The sequence below is a fragment of the Gorilla gorilla genome, chromosome 21 (assembly GCF_029281585.2).
Source record: "Gorilla gorilla gorilla isolate KB3781 chromosome 21, NHGRI_mGorGor1-v2.1_pri, whole genome shotgun sequence".
NCBI lineage: Eukaryota > Metazoa > Chordata > Mammalia > Primates > Hominidae > Gorilla > Gorilla gorilla.
Window position 1 is genome coordinate 57,810,921 of NC_073245.2, and position 6,280 is coordinate 57,817,200.

Consider the following 6,280-nt stretch of genomic DNA (forward strand, 5'->3'; position numbering starts at 1 on the left):
TTCAGTCTAAAGAACTATTACGAAGTGACCACTCATTAAACTATCACTGAGATCAAGTAAAAAATTTCCAACACTTTCTGCTCCTTTTTTATTCTTTTCCAGTCCTATGCTCTCAAAGGCAGCTAATGGTAGTGACTTTCTTTTTCATATTTTCAAGATCATATGTATTCCCCTAAATATGTTTTTGTTTTTGTCTGCTTCTGTTCTATATCAATGGAGTCACTTGGAATGTATTCTTTTGTGCCTGGCTTTTTGTGTTCAACATTATATTAATGAATTCCATCCACATTGTTTTGTGTAGCTGTATTTTGTCAATTTTCATTGCCATGCCATCTATTGTATGACTACACACATCTCTACTGAGTTGTTTATAGTTTGCAGCTGTTAAGAATAAAGCTGCTGTGTGTATACCTAGCATGTATGTAATACGTTCTGCACATGTATCCCAGAACTTAAAGTATAATAAAAAACTAGGATTTTCTAAATAAAAATGTTATTTATATCAACATGTAAAAGTTTATTATGTTAAATGAATTAATAAATGTTTTTAAATGTCAAAAAAATTTTTTTTAATTTACTCATGTAAAAAAAAGAATAAAGCTGCTATGAACACTCTGTGTGCATTTGCTGGAGCACGTGGGCAGGTGTTCTTGTAGGTTATACATTCAGGATAGGGAATGATGGGTTACAGGGTATGCATATCTTCAGCTTCTCAAGCTGATACCAAATTATTTCCCAAAGAGTTTGTACCAATTCACAGCCTTGCCATTGGTAGTTGAGAGTTCCTATTGTTCCATAACCATGCTGTATGTAGAACTGTCACAATCTTTTCATTTTTACCATCCTGCTACGAGTATGGAAATACATCACTGTGGACTTAATTTAAATTTCTTGACTACTAATGAGGTTGCACACCTTTTTAGATCTTTATTAACCACTTGGCTATCCTCTCTTTGATTTTCTTTTCAAATGTTTTGCTCATTGTTCTCTGGGGTTGTCTGACTTTTTCTTGCTGATTTCTACTGGAGTCATGTCTTTCCTCAGTTATACATATTATGAACATCTTCCAGGATCAAGGGTAATTTTCTAAAACCCTTATTGGCTTGTCTTTTACCTTTTGAATGAATGTTTTTATCACGTGCCCTTCCTACCCCAAAGACAGAATCAGGAATCCTTTTTCTATGTTCCTTTCCTACAATACAATAACTCGCTACAATACAATACAGTAACTCCAATATCTGAAGTCTTTGTGGACCTCTGCTGTTGGTTGTTTTTCTTGATTTTTTTCGTCTTGTTTTCTTAAGATCTGTGTGATTTTTTTTATTGTGAGAGTATATATTTAATGGAAGTTTATGTATGTAACAATACTTTGTGGAATTTCTTGGATTCCTGTGTTTAAAGGAGAATTCTTCCGAATCAACTCGTCCTCAATTTTTCCCTAACAACTTATGCAATTTTGAATTAAATTCATAGCTTTAGATTTATCAGACCATGCACATGTGCCAGTTTTCCTACTCTGCTCTTATGAAAGGAAACAAGGTTGCAGTTACAAATTCTCAGAATAGTTTTTTTTTTTTTGAGATGCAGTCTCGCTCTGTTCCCCAGGCTGGAGTGCAGTGGCACTATCTCAACTCACTGCAACCTCCGTCTCCCGGGTTCAAGTGATTCGCCTGCCTCAGCCTCCTGAATAGCTGGGATTACAGACACGCACCACCACGCCTGGCTAATTTTTTTGTATTTTTAGTAGAGATGGGGTTTCACCATGTTGGTCAGGCCGGTCTCGAACTCCTGGCCTCGTGATCCACCCACTTCTGCCTCCCAAAGTGCTGGGATTACAGGCATGACCCACTGCACCCAGCCCAGAGTAGTCTTTTTTCCTGTTTTGTTCAGAGCCAAAGCCAAGACAGGCAAGTTCCTTTACCTACAGTCGTGCATGTGTGTGTTTCTGTTTCATCCATTTATTAAGGTGTCAGCATTTGGTAATCCTTGTGAGTGAGATTTCTGATCTGACTTTTCACATTGCTTAGGGCTTAGCTCTTTTTTCTTGCCCTTGCCAGGGGCCCACTAAAATTCAAACCACAGATTACCAGGCATTGGCAGATACTCCCAGGGAAGCCTCTAACTAAAGCACTTCCTTATCTCTCTGGAGTCAGACCTTCACATCATTTTTGGCTTTTAAGAATTCCTCTTTCTTGCCAACTGACTCATTGATTTAAATAGTCATGCATTTTAAGTATTTTAGACAATATTTTGGGGGGGTGTTTTACTGGGAATAGTTTCTAAGAGTCCTAGTTATGAATTTTTAATTATAAAATTACACACATCGAATACCCAATAAGTGAAACAGTACAAAGAACATATAAAGAAAAGCTAATAATTTCTAAGCCACATCTCTCCATATCTAACTCCCTCAATATTAATAGCCTTAGTTGATAATTAATAACCAATTTTAATAGGCTGTTTTGTACCCTTACCATCTTTCTCTGTGTCCAAATATATACAATCATGTATGTATATGGGTTCTGATACTTGGAAAACAAAATGAAATTATGATGTATACATTCACTACTACTGTACTTGCTTCTTTTCACTTAACTCTACCTCATGTAAGTCCATCCATATAAAAATGTAGATTGACAATTGCCTTAAATAGATACCCACACTCTGTTCAACATCTCTGCTCTTAAATTTCTGCTAGTCTTATGGAAATTGCAGAGTTGCTTAATTTGCATATCCCCAACTACTACTGATATTAATCTTCTTTGCTTTTTAAAGTTTTTTAGTTAAAAAATTTATAATTGACAAATAATTTTATATATATTAGTGTGATATTTTCATATACATATACTTATATTGTGAAATGATTAAATCAAGCTAATTAACATCTCCATCACCTCACATATCTATCATTTTTTTGTGATAAAAACATTTAAAACCTACTCTCAGCAATCTTCAAGTGCTTTTAATTATCGGCCATTTGAATTTTCTCTTTCGTGAACTGCTTGTGCAAATCTTTTTCTATTGAGATGTTTGTCATTTTCTCATCAATGTGTTTATTAGAAAAAATAACTTTTGGCTAGTCATATGTATTGCAAATATTTCCCTCAGCCCGTAGTTTGATTTTTATTTATTACGTGTTTTGTTCTATAAAAATTTAAAGTTATGTAATCAATAATGCTTATTAATTTTTCTTTATGTCTTTTACATTTCTTGCTTAAGAAGTTCTCTCCAATGCTAAGATTATGAGATCATTCTCCTAATTTTTCTCCTGTTACTTATTTAAAAAAATCTGACACATAGGACAGAGATTTCTACTCTTCTGGGAAAATGAACTAGATGGACTTTTCTCTATTCCTCTGATGAAATTCAGCTAAAAATCCTGGACATTAAATACACAAGAAGACTCTGAAAGGTAATAAGGGCAAGGCAGACGAGCCAGAAACCTTAGGACCTGAAGAACAGCACGGCAGCGGGATTACTGAGTTTTCTTTTTGCCTCTCATATTCAAGACTGGGTGCTAGAGAAGCTGGAAACCCAGAAACACAGAAACAGAGACAATAAAAGCCTCAAAAACAAAACAAAATGCAACACAACAAAAAACCAGCCTGCTCACTCTTGCCAAAGGACTGGGAAAGAGGCAGCCTAATAAGACGGAAAACATTCAACAATAACCACTAGTATAGCCAAACACGTAGTTCCACCCCCATCAGAGCTGAGAGAGGAGCCTCAACTTCTGCCTGTACCAAGCTGAAAGGAGGAGCCCCAGTCTCCCTGCAAAGAGCCCAGACTTTGGTCACCACCAGACAGTAATGATGCTGCCTTCCCCCAATGCGTGTGCTGTCAGTGGAGGCCGTGTGGGGAGCAGAAGGATACTTCTATCCCTCTCTGCTAGAGAGGTATCAGTGGAACTTATTGAGGAGCTAGACCTCCCACCCCAGCCCAGAAGTAATGAGAGGAAACCACTCCCCCTAACTCAGTTGTCAACAAAGACTCAATGGGGAACCTGATTTCTACCCCCATCCGGCAGTAATGAGGTGGTGCTCCACTCTTCCCTGCTGGAAGGGTGACAGAAGAAATCAAGGTTTAAATGAGATCTAGAATCTCATAAAATAAAACCCAAAGTTTCCAACTTTCAGTACAAAATTATTTGTTATATCAAAAACCAGAAAAATCTCAAACAAAACGACAGAAGATTATTAATAGGTGCCAACACTGGGATGACAAAGATGTTATAATTATATGATAAAAATTGTAAAGAGGTCATCATAAAGAAGCTTGAAGGAGCAATTATAAACAAAGATATTAAAACAGAACGTCTCAGCAAAGAAATAGAAGATATAAAGAAGAAACAAATGGACATTTTAGAAAATTTTAAAAGAGTATAACTGAAATACAAACTCAATGGATGAGCTTAACAGCCAAATAGAGAGTATAGAGGAATAATCTGTGAATTTGAAGATAGAACTTTCACTCGCATCCGTGTGAAGAGACCACCAAACAGGCTTTGTGTGAGCAATAAAGCTTTTTAATCACCTGGATGCAGGCGGGCTGAGTCCGAAAAGAGAGTCAGCGAAGGGAGATAAGGGTGGGGCCATTTTATAAGATTTGGGTAGGTAAAGGAAAACTACAGTCAAAGAGGGGTTGTTCTCTGGCGGGCAGGAGTGGGGGTCACAATTTGCTCAGTAGGGGAGCTTTTGAGCCAGGATGAGCCAGGAGAAGGAATTTCACAAGATAATGTCATCAGTTAAGGCAGGAACAGGCCATTTTCACTTCTTTTGTGGTAGAATGTCATCAGTTGAGGCAGGAACAGGCCATCTGGATGTGTACGTGCAGGTCACAGGGGATATGATGGCTTAGCTTGGGCTCAGAGGCCTGACATTCCTGTCTTCTGATGTTAATAAGAAAAATAAAACAAAATAGTGGTAAAGGGTTGGGAAGGCGAAAATTTTTCGGGGTGGTATGGAGAGATAATGGGCGATGTTTCTCAGGGCTGCTTCGAGCGGCATTAGGGGCGGCGTGGGAGCCTAGAGTAGGAGAGATTAAGCTGAAGGAAGATTTTGTGGTAAGGGGTGATATTGTGGGGTTGTTAGAAGAAACATTTAGAATTATTGGTGATGGCCTGGATACAGTTTTGTATGAATTGAAAAACTAAACGGAATAAGAGAAGGAGAAAAACAGGTATTAAAGGACTAAGAATTGGGAGGACCCAGGCCATCTAATTAGAGAATCTCCTAATAAGGAGATTCAGCATAGTCCTGCCAGCAAAGATTATTTATTTACTTTAAGAGTTAAGAGTGGCAGTTTGGAGATAGCACTAGGAGATATCAGCTGTGATGGCTTGGATAAACAGTGTAAGCCGGCAGTGTAAACATATTGTCTAGTCCTTTTTAAGTTAGTGGCTGAGCTTGGTGAGGTGTGTTTTTAAAAGACCTTTAGTCCGTTCTACTTTTCCTGAAGACTGAGGACTGTAAGGGATATAAAGGTTTCACTGAATACCAAGAGCCTGAAAAACTGCTTGGCTGATTTAACTAATAAAAGCTGGTCCGTTATCAGACTGTATAGAGGTGGGAAGGCTAAACCAAGGAATTATGTCTGACAGAAGGGAAGAAATGGCTGCGGTGGCCTTCTGAGACCCTGTAGGCAAGGCCTCTACTTATCTAGTGAAAATGTCTACTTAGACTAAGAGGTATTTTTGTTTTCTGACTCAGGGAATGTTGAGTAAAGCCAATTTGCCAGTCCTGGGCAGGGGCAAATCTCCGAGCTTGATGTGTAGGGAAGGGAGGAGGCCTGAATAATCCCTGAGGAGTAGTAGAATAGCAGATGGAACACTGAGAAGTTATTTCCTTGAGGATAGATTTCCACGATGGAAAGGAAATGAGAGGTTCTAAGAGGCGGGCTAGTGGCTTGTACTATAGCATAGCCTGCCTTTGCTGGTGTGTGGTGATTAGGCCTGGTGGAACTACCATCAATAAACCAAATGTGATCAGGGTGAGGAACAGGAAAGAAGGAAATATGGGGAAATGGGGTAAATGTCAGGTGGATCAGAGAGATACAGTCCTGGGGGTCAGGTGTGGTACCAGGAATAATGTGGGAGGCCGGATTGAAGTCCGGGCCAGGAACAATGGTAATTGTGGGAGACTTAACAAAGAGTGAGTACAGCTGAAGGAGCCAGGGAGCAGAAAGTATATGTGTCAGGTGTGAGAAAGAAAATAGATTCTAGAAGTTATGAGAAGTGTAGAGAGTGAGTTGAGCATAGTTTGTGATTTTAAGGGCCTCTAAA